The sequence below is a fragment of the Lynx canadensis genome, chromosome C2 (assembly GCF_007474595.2).
Source record: "Lynx canadensis isolate LIC74 chromosome C2, mLynCan4.pri.v2, whole genome shotgun sequence".
Lineage (NCBI taxonomy): Eukaryota > Metazoa > Chordata > Mammalia > Carnivora > Felidae > Lynx > Lynx canadensis.
In genome coordinates, this window is record NC_044311.2 from 507,321 (window position 1) to 518,448 (window position 11,128).

Here is an 11,128-nt window from a genome sequence, read left to right on the forward strand (position 1 = left end):
TGTTTGTAATAAACTTTGGACCCTGTTTATTCTAAATTTTATTTTTCCTCCACCGCCCATTTACTTCTGTGGTGGGAGTTGCAGACCACTTTCATATCCTGATACAAAGTCTGGTCCATAGGCCCCCACACTGGGTTCAGTGCACAGCAGAAGAAATCATTCCTAGTTCAGCAGAGAAGCAGTTACTTAACTATACATTGGAGTGCAGGGATCTTCATCATTATATCCCACAAATCCCAAACTAACTATATCCCCGACTCAAATTCTCCTTAGCCACAATTAAGGAGGGCACAGCGAAAATGTCCTGTGGTACAGGCAGATTTCTGTTACAGCAGGAAAGTGAAGGGGATGTTCAGACTGATATGGAGGATCTTCTTGATGGACCATTTATTTTAGAGGGCGTAGCAGATTGAGAATGGGGTCAGAGTTGGGACATGCAGAGTCTGAGGGATAACTAGGGAGTCTTCATCTTTCTTCAGTGATTTTCATATCAGGATACAGTCCAGGTAAGGGATCATCATAGTTGCTTCTATATCATCCTGTACTAATAATGTTAATAGATGAATCTACAAGGCACTCTTCTGAATAACATTGTTACTAGCCTATTTTACAGATGAGGAAACTCAAGCACATAGCACTTAAGTGATATTCTCAAGTCCTATAGGCTTGACACCTCCAAAGTCTACGTGTTTATTTGCCCTTGGCACTGATGTTCTGTTGGAATCTCCTGGTTTTGTCTCCATTCTTTCTTTGTACTAGTTTCTATTGCTGCTGTCACAAATTACCACAAATTTGGTGGCTTAGGACAACACAAATTTGTCTTGCAGTTCTGGAGGTCAAAAGCCAGAAATGGGTCTTACTGGCTAAAATCAGGGTGTCAGGCAAGACTGAGTTCCTATCTAAAGGCTCTAGGAGAGAATCTATTTTATTGCCTCATCCAGAGGCTGCCTGCATTCCTTGCTTGTGGTCTCTCCCACCTTCAAGGTCAGAAATGCCTGGTCAAGTCTTTTCACATCAATCATTCTGGCACTCCATCTTCCACATTTAGAGACCCTTGCAATTACATTAGTGTGGATCTTGGTGAAAGGATGTGTTTAGTGAGAGCTGGTGCTTTGCTGAATCCTGTCCCTTTCCCTCCATTAGAAGGAGATATTTTTTGACATAAGCCCAGCAAGGGTGGCTTCCAAGAAACCAGTTGGAAATTTGACCAGGATTCCATCCAGTTGGGAGACCCAGATCTGGAACCTGACCCATTTGTGGAGTTATTTCTAGAGAATGTATTGTAAGCCCCAGGAAAGTAAATGGGGTAATTGCTGAAACATCAGCAATGTTCTGGTCTCAAGGCTGTCAAACGCGATAGCACTATGAGATCCAGAGCCCCATGAACTCCCAGGAGCCAGTCAGGGAGCAGACCCACTGTAATTACCTAGTAGTTCTTGAAACTGCCCATCTTCCCTGCATGCTTTCACGTAAACACCAGATGTGTGTTTGGTCTATGTCTGGAGGCTCTTTGTGTTTTCCTCCCATGCTTTAACACTCTTTGATGTTTACACCTGGTGAACATGAAATAAAGACTATGTGCACTTTTCTGTGGCTACTATTTCCCTGGCAGAGACAGCCCTGCATGTCCACTCAGTCTCAGTGTCTGAGAACTTTTTCTTCAGTGCATGGCTACACCTATTCTTCACAAAGCTAAAATGAACCATGGATGGGGTCTGACTCCCTTCTACCAAAGGAAATCCGGAGTGGGTAAGAACTGGCTTTCCATCTTGGTAGTGAAGCCAGCAGGCCGGCCAGGTTGAGAGGATCTGCACTCCTAGAACTAGTCAAGGCAAGAGACCTGACAGCATCCACCATACACCAGATGTGGACCATGCAGGAGAAGCTGACACAAGGTCCTGGCCAGTGGGACCGGCTGGTAGTATGAGGTGACCTTAAGAGGAGAATGCTAGGTGATCTATCTTTAGGGGCTAAAGATAGAATTTCAAGGGCCATCTGGAATATAGATGCACCTTCTCAGATTGAGGGATAAGAGGAGTCTCTGAGGAAGTCATGAGAGATGGTTTTGACCGCAACCCATCCCATCTCAGGCCTAGCTTCTCTCTGAAACTACTAGTAAGGGGGGAGACAAAGGAGGCCAGGAAAAGCATTGAGCTTAGAAAGAGGGGCAAGGAGAAGGATGATCCCTTTTTCCTACTGGAAACTTCCATCTGGAAGCAGGAATGAACTTAGAGGGGAGATAACCTAATGCCATTCCAGCTGACAATCAAAGTTAGAGTTTGACCATCACATGACACTAGACATTTTAATTTCTCTATTTGAGACTATCTATGGCTAAAAGCAACATAGGACTATCTGTGAGTAACCAGAATTTTCAGTCTGCCCAAGTCTTCATCCAGGCTCTGGAGAATACTATTCCTCACTGCAGAAAGTTTAGAGGATCAGAGAAAGACAAACATGAAGTTTCATTTTGGTTCCACACCTCTGTAATGCTTGCTCAATGTACAAATTATGCATTTGTTATAAAATAACCACAATTTGAGTCCTACCTATCTGCCTCCAGCTGCGATAGCCGCAGCCTGACTCTGAGTGAGCCCAGTGGCCTTAGCTGTGAGTGGAACAGCAGCAGCAGCCCCCCTCAGGAGACCACCAGATCTGTGGCCTTGCCATGGTGACCTACGGATGCAGCCAACGTGTATTCCGCCATCATCAGCTGACCTTGGCAAAGCTGCTAGAAATATTTTCAACAGAGGATTTGGTTTTGGGTTGATGAAACTGGACGTGAAAACAAAGTCATGCAGTGGTGTGGAGTTCTCAACATCTAATACAGACACTGGGAAAGTTACTGGAACTGTGGAGACCAAATATAAATGCTGTGAAATTTTTCACAGAGAAATGGAACGCTGGCAACAGTGTGGGAATAGAAATCACAATTGAAGACTGGATTTGTCAAGGTTTGAAACTAACATTTGATATTACATTTTCATCAAACATGGGTAAGAATAGTGGTAAAATCAAGTCTTCTTATAAGAGGGAGTGTGTAAACCTTGGTTGTGATGTTGAATTTGATCTTGCCGGATGTGCAAGTCATGGTTCAGCTGTCTTTGGTTATAAGAGCTGGCTTGCTGGGTACCAGATGACCTTTGACAGTGTCAGATCAAAGCTGACAAAAATTAACTTTGCAGTGGGCTGCAGGACTGGGGATTTCCATCTACACATTAATGTCAATGATAGGACAGAATTTGGAATATCAATTAATCAGAAAGTATGTGAAGATCTTGACACTTCAGTAAACCTTGCTTGGACGTGAGGTACTGACTGCACTCACTTTGGCATTGCAGCCAAATATCAGTTGGATCTCACTGTTTCTATCTCTGCAAAAGTCAACAACTCTGGACTACACCCAGACTCAGGCCTGTCTGCTCTGGTAGATGAGAAGAGCATTCATGCTGGAGGCCACAAACCCGGCCTTGCCCTGGAATTGGAGGCTTTATACAGCTGAAAGAAACCACTGGGAATGGATATCAGAAGATTTGGCCTTAATATATTTCCAAATTGACCAGCAATTTTGAAGGTGATCAAAACAACGGATGATCTAAACAAGAGCTGTATTTTAAATATTTAGACAGTTGTTAGTTGGTTTCTAATTGAATTGGTTATCATCTAGTTACCAATGCTGTAGTCATGCAGTCACCTACACATTATTTAAATGTACAGCAAAACCTTGGATTGCGAGTAACTTGTCCTATGAGTGTTCTGCAAGATGAGCAAACATTTCTAATAAATTTTAACTTGATAAATGAGCGATATCTTGCAATACGAGTGGTACGTGATGCTAAATGTCACATGATCACAATTAGCCGATGGTCCCCCCGCTCTCTCTGGGATTGTGGGTGATTGGCTCCCGTGCCTGTATGCTTGGTCTCAGGCCATGGTGTTTGGCAGAAATCAGTGAATTTTCAGAACATCGGAAGGTGTCCACAACTGGCACTAGTGTATTTTTTGTCACTTCAAGGCACCTATGGACAGTCCTTTTCTTTTCCATACAAGAATAAGCTTAGAAATGCTTTGATTCATTCTAGATCATTGGATAGGTTCCTTGTTAAAGTTGCACAAAAAGATTCCATTGAGCCAATAGATAGCAGTGATCCTGTTAGTGACAGTGCAAGTCATCCTATACAATAACGCTCCTCTCTCTTGTATCCCTCACACCAGTCACGAAGGTTTTCAAAGGTAATTGCAGGTTAATTTATTTTTCTTTATATTTTATATTTTCTTAATTATTTTGTATTATAGTATTGTGATCATTTTCATATGATTAATTTCGAGTTTTGAACAAATCATCTGAGTTTCCATTGTTTCTTTTTTTTTAATATAATTTATTGTCAAGTTGGCTAACATACAGGGTATGCAGTGTTCTCTTGGCTTCAGGAATAGATTCCCATGGTTCATTACTTACATACAACACCCAGCGCTCAACCCAACAAGTGTTCTCTTCAATGACCACCACCCATTTTCCCATCCCCCCGTCCCCTTCCAAAGCTCAGTTTGTTCTGTTTTTAAGAGTCTCTTATGGTTTGCCTCCCTCTCTGTTTGAAACTATTTATTTTTCCCTTCCTTTCCACCATGGTCTTCTGTTAAGTTTCTCAAATTCCACATATGAGTGAGAACATATGATATCTGTCTTTCTCTGAATGAATTATTTCCTTAGCATAATACTCTCCCGTTCCATCCATGTTGTTGCAAATGTCAAGATTTCATTCTTTCTCATTGCCAAGTAGTATTCCATTACACACACACACACACACACACACACACACACACACACACACACCACTGTTTCTTTATCCATTCATCATTTGATGGACATTTGGGCTTTTTCCATAATTTGGCTATCATTGATAGCACTGCTATAAATATTGGGGTATATGTGGCCCTATGAATCAGGACTCCTGTGTCCTTTGAATAAATTCCTAGACATGCTATTGCTGAGTAGGGTAGTTCTATTTTTAATTTTTTGAGGAACCTCCATACTGTTTTCCAGAGTGGCTGCACCAGTTTCCATTCCCACCAACAGCCCAGGAGGATGCCCATTTCTCCACTTCCTTGCTAACATCTGTTGTTTCCTGAGTTGTTCATTTTAGCCACTCTGACCAGTGTGAGGTGGTATCGCAGTGTGGCTTTGATTTGTATTTCCCTGATGATGAGTGATGTTGAACATCTTTTCATGTGTCTGTTGGCCATCTGGATGTCTTCTTTGGAAAAGTATCTATTCATGTCTTCTGCCCATTTCTTTACTGGATTATTTGTTTTTTGGGTGTTGAGTTTGGCAAGTTCTTTATAGACTTTGGATACTAACCCTTGATCAGATATGTCGTTAGTCTTCTCCCATTCCATTGGCTGCCTTTTAGTTTTATTTATTGTTTCCTTTGCTGTGCAGAAGCTTTTTATCTTGATGAAATCCCAATAGTTCATTTTTGCTTTTATTTCCCTTGCCTTCAGAGTCGTGTCAAGTAAGAAGTTGCTGTGGCTGAAGTCAAACAGATTGCTGCCTGTTTTCTCCTCTAGGATTTGGATGGTTTCCTGTCTCACATTTAGGTCTTTCATCCATTTTGAGTTTATTTTTGTGTATGGTGTAAGAAAGTGGTCGAGTTTCATTCTTCTGCATGTTGCTGTCCAGTTCTCCCAACATCCTATGCTAAAGAGACTGTCTTTTTTCCATTGGATATTCTTTCCTACTTTGTCAAAGATTAGTTGGCCATACATTTCTGGGTCTATTTCTGGGTTCTTTATTCTGTTCCATTGATCTTAGTGGATTTTTTTGTGCCACTACCACACTGTCTTGATGATTACACCTTTGTAGTAGAGGCTAAAGTCTAAGATTGTGATTTTCTTTGGTTTTTCTTTTTCTCTGGTTTTCTTTTTCAACACTACTTTGGCTATTCAGGGTCTTTTGTGGTTCCATATAAATTTTAGGATTGTTTGTCTAGCTCTGAGAAGAATGCCAGTGCAATTTGGATTGGCATTACATTGAATGTGTACATTGCTTTGGGTAGTATCGACATTTTAAACAATATTTGTTCTTCCAGTCCATGAGCATGGAATGTTTTCCATTTCTTTGTATCTTCTCCATTTTTTTTCATAAGTTTTCAGCATACACATCTTTTACCTCTTAGGTTAGGTTTATTCCTAGGTATTTTATGGTTCTTGGTGCACTTGAAGATGGAATTGATTCTTTGATTTCTCTTTCTGCAGTTTCATTATCAGTGTATAGAAATGCAACCATTTTCTATATAAAATCGGTTTTATATCCTGCAACTTTGCTGAATTCACATATCAGGTCTAGCAGTTTTTGGGTGGAGTCTTTTGGGGTTTCTATGTAGAGTATCATGTCATCTGCAAAAAGTGAAAGTTTGACTTTTTCTTCACCAATTTAGATGCTCTTTCTTTCATTTTGTTTTCTGATTACTGAGGCTAGGACTTTCAGTACTATGTTGAACAAAGTGGTGAGAGTGAACATCCCTGTCATGTTCCTGAACTTAGGAGAAATCTCTTAGTTTTTCCCCACTGAGGATGATATTAGCTGTGGGCCTTTCATATATGGCTTTTATAAAGTTAAGGTATGTTTCTTCTATCCCAGCTTTCTTGAAGGTTTTTATTAAGAAAGATGCTGTATTTTGTCTAAAGTTTTTCTGTGTCTATTGAGAGGATCATATGGTTCTTATCTTTTCTTCTATTAATGTGATGTATCTATCACATTGATTGATTTGCAAATATTGAACCAGCCCTGCAGCTCAGGAATAAATCCCACTTGGTCATGGTGAATAATTTCTTTAGTGTATTGTTGGATCCGGTTGGCTAGTATCTTGTTGAGAATTTTTGTATCCATGTTCTTCAGGGATATTGGCCTGTAATTCTCCTTTTTAGTGGTGTCTCTGTCTGGTTTAGGAATCAAGGTAATGCTGGATTCATAGAGTGAGTGGGGAAGCCTTCCTTCCATTTTTATTTTTTGGAACAGCTTGAGAAGATAGGTATTAACTCTTCTTTAAATGTCTGGTAGAATTCCCCTGGGAAGCCATCTGGCCCAGGACTCTTCTTTTTTGGGAGATTTTTGATAACTGATTCAATTTCTTTGCCGGTTAAGGGTCTGTTCAAATTTTCGATTTCTTCCTGTTTGAGTTTTGGTATTGTGTGGGTGTCTAGGAATTTCCCCATTTCTTCCAGGTTGTCCAATTTTTTGGCATATAATTTTTCATAGTATTCTGTAATAATTGTCTGTATTTCTATGGTGTTGGTTGCAATCTCCCCTCTTTCATTTGTGATGTTACCTATTTGGGTTCTCTCTCTTTTCTTTTTGGGAAATCTGGCTAGGGGGTTATCAATTTTATTTCGTTCTTTCAAAAAACCAGCTCTTAGATTCATTGATTTGTTCTACTGTTTTTTTATTCTATATTGTTTATTTCTGCTTTAATCTTTATTATTTCTCTTCTTCTGTTAGATAGTTCTTCTTCTGTTCTGCTTCTAGTTCCTTTAAGTGTGAGGTTAGGTTTTGTCTTCAGGATTTTTCTTGTTTCTTGAGATAGGCCTGGGTTGCAATGTATTTTCCTCTTAAGACTGCCTTGGTGCATCCCAAAGGGTTTGGACTGTTGTGTCTTCATTTTCATTTGCTTCCATATGTTTTAAAATTTCTTCCTTAATTGCCTGGTTGACCCAGTCATTCTTTAGTAGATATTCTTTAACTTCCATGCATTTAGAGGTTTTCCAAACTTTTTCTTCTGGTTGATTTCAAGTTTCATAGCATTGCTATCTGCAAATATGCATGGTATGATCTCAATTCTTTTATATTTATTCAGGGCTGTTTTGTGACACAGTATGTGATCTATTTTGCAGAATGTTCCCTGTGCACTCGAGAAGAATGTGTATTCTGCTGCTTTTGGTTGAAAAGTTTTGAATATATCTGTCAAGTCCATATGGTCCTTGTATCATACAAGGCCATCATATATAGATGATCTGTCCATTGTTGTAAGTGGAGTATTAAAGTCACCAACGATTACCATATTTTTATCAATAAGATTGCTTATGTTTGTGATTAATTGATTTATATGTTTAGGTATTTTCAAGTTGGGGGCATAAACATTTATAATTGTTAGCTCTTCTTGATGCATAGACCCCATAATTATGATATAATGCCTTTCTTCATCTCTTGTTACAGTCTTTAGTTTAAAATCTAGTTTGTCTGATATAAGTATGGCTACTCCAGCTTTCTTTTGACTTCCAGAAGCATGATAGATGGTTCTCCATCTCCTCGCTTTCCGTCTGAAGGTGTTCTCAGGTCTAAGATGAGTCTCTTGTAGACAGCATATGGATAGATCTTGGTTTTTTATCCATTCTGATACTCTATGTCTTTTGATTGGGGCATTTAATCCATTTATATTCAGAGTGATTGAAAGATATGGATTTAGTGTCATTGTGCTATCTGTAGGTTTTGTACTTGTAGTGGTGTCTTTGGTCCTTTGTAGTCTTTGTAGCATTCCACTCACAGAGTCCCCCTTAGGATCTCCTGCAGGGCTGGTTTAGTGCTCATGAACTCCTTCAGTTTTTGTTTGTCTGGGAAAGCCTTTATCTCTCCTTCTATTCTGAATGACAGTCTTGCTGGACAAAGGATTCTTGGCTGCATATTTTTCCTATTCAGCACATTGAATCTTTCCTGTCACTCCCTTCTGGACTGCCCAGTTTCTGTGGACAGGTCTGCTACTACCCTTGTGTGTCTGCCCTTGTAGATTAAGGCCCATTTGTCCCTTGTATTTTTCCAGTTTCACTATGATATGCCATGGTGAAGATCTGTTCTTGTTGATTCTGAAGGGAGTTCTCTGTGCCTTCTGGACTTAGATGTCTGCTTCCTTCCCCAATTAGGGAAGTTCTCAGCTGTAATTTGTTCAAATAAACCTTCTGCCCCTTTCTCTCTCTTCTTCTTCTGGAACTCCTATGATACAGATATTATTATGTTTAATTGAATCACTTAGGACTCTAATTCTCCCCTCATAGTCTAGTATTTTCCTCTCTGTCTTTTTTTCAGCTTCATCATTTCCCATAATTTTATCTTCTATTTCACTTATTCTCCTCTCTGCTTCCTCCAACCTTGCTGTCATTGCATCTAGTTTATTTTGCATCTCATTTACAACATCTCTTAATGCATCATGACTATTTCTTAGGTCCTTGATCTCTGTAACTATAGATTCTCTGCTGTCTTCTATGCTTTTTTTCAAGCCCAGCTATTAGTCTTATGATATTATCCTAAATTATTGTTCAGATATGTTATTTATACCTGTTTTGAGCAATTCTCTGGCTGTCATTTCTTCCTAGAATTTCTTTTGAAAAGAGTTCTTCTGTTCTGTCATTTTGGTTAGTTTTCTGTCTTTTACATGGTTTAATAGTTTATTATGTGTCCTGAACCTGTGAGTACTACTATATTAAAAAGTGGTCATACACTGTCCAGAGCCTGGCCCTTAAGGAGGTATTTTTGGAGTGAGTTTCATGGTCTCTGTTGTGACTCTGGTTCCTTTATCTTCCTACTCATAGTGGTGGTTTGGACCTTCCAGCTGATGTGCTTTGATTTGTTCATTGAAATAACCCTGGAAAATTTTAAGAAAGGGGAGTGGTGGTGGAAGGAGCCTTATCCCATAGGAAAGAGAAGTGATGGGGGGGGGGCAGGGAATGACCAGGTAGTTTCAGAGAAACTATACAGCTTAATCCAGAGAGAGAGAAGAAAATAAAGAAGAAGGAGATATAGAAGAGGTATAAAAAGAATATATTAAAAATACCATTGTATGATGGTGACTTGGAACTGGTGGCTGTGCTGGTCTGGAGGAGGGGCCCTCTGGTTCGGTCAATGTCAGTCTCACTCTGTAGATAGGCAGTTGCCAGGCACAGAGGGGCAGGGTTTGGTGTAAATGGTCACGTCTCTTGTTCCCTAAAGCCCCACTGTGTTGGTGAAGGGGAGAAAAATGGTGATCCCCCAGTCTCTCCTCCTCTGACTGGGTGTCGCAAACCACACTGTTCAGGCAGTCCTCACAGTGCACATGGTCACCAGAGGGCCAGTTCATCCCACTCCACAGTCTCCCGTGCCTCCCAGGCACTTGTCTGGTATTCAAACCCTGATGTCCTAAGGGATCTCTCTCCATGTGTCCAGATCTGGGGTAGCACCACTCTGCCCAGCTGACAAAGGGCCTCTGGCTGGTACCTGCAGGGTCTTTTGTCCTTGGAACGGCAGTATACCTTCTTCCCACAGCACTTGAGGAAGGCAGATGCTCTCCCAAAACTCCTCTGAGCCTGGGGCTCCCCCTCCCCACCTGAGCCAGGCACACACCACACTGGCAGCCAGCTCCCATCCTGGTCTGGAGAAAGTCATGCAACCCTGTATGTCACTCCTAAGGCTGTTTGCAAATTAAAGACTGACTGTCTCTGCTTTTTTCCCTTCCCTGGTCCATGGACCAGAGAGGTTTTTCTCTTGTCCAAATATAATCTCACACTTCTACAGCCTCTTTCTCTTCCTTTTGTCTCTCCACCAAAAGGGTTCTCCCCTCCGTGACTATGCCACCCATTTTATCTCTCCCAGTTGGCAAGCACACACTTCTGTCCCACCAAACTGTCTCTGTGGGCCCATGGAAATGCTTCTGTCCTCCATTATTTCTTATGGGGAAATTCACTTTGATATACAAGTGCTTTGGATTACAAGCATCTTTCTGGAATGAATTATGTTCACAAACCAAGGTTTTACTGTACTTAACTGTTAAATGTTCTACCCACCAATAATAAAATAGACCTTTATGAAAACTGTGAAAAAAATAACCGCAGTTTGATTGTGATCTATGAGGGACATGATGTTTAATATCCCCCTATTAGCCCTACAAAAAAAGAGCTTGTTGCTATTGCAGGACACTTAGATCAGGACATGGAGGCTCAGAGAGTGTGTCCTTCCTCAGTGAGTTTGAGCAAGTGGATATTCACATCCACATTCACATTCACCCAGATTCTTAGCCCATGAAGTTCATCACTGCACCACAGTGCCTCCCATAGATATATTTCTGTAATGCTTCCTGGGGCTTAAAGTGTCAGCACATTTTATCTT

The 11,128-nt window shown here is 40.6% G+C and overlaps 1 pseudogene; it reads left to right on the forward strand.

The window, feature by feature from the left end:
* Nucleotides 1-2,682: 2,682 nt before the first annotated feature.
* Nucleotides 2,683-3,502, forward strand: LOC115523803 (annotated as a pseudogene).
* The last annotated feature ends 7,626 nt before the right edge of the window (nucleotides 3,503-11,128 follow it).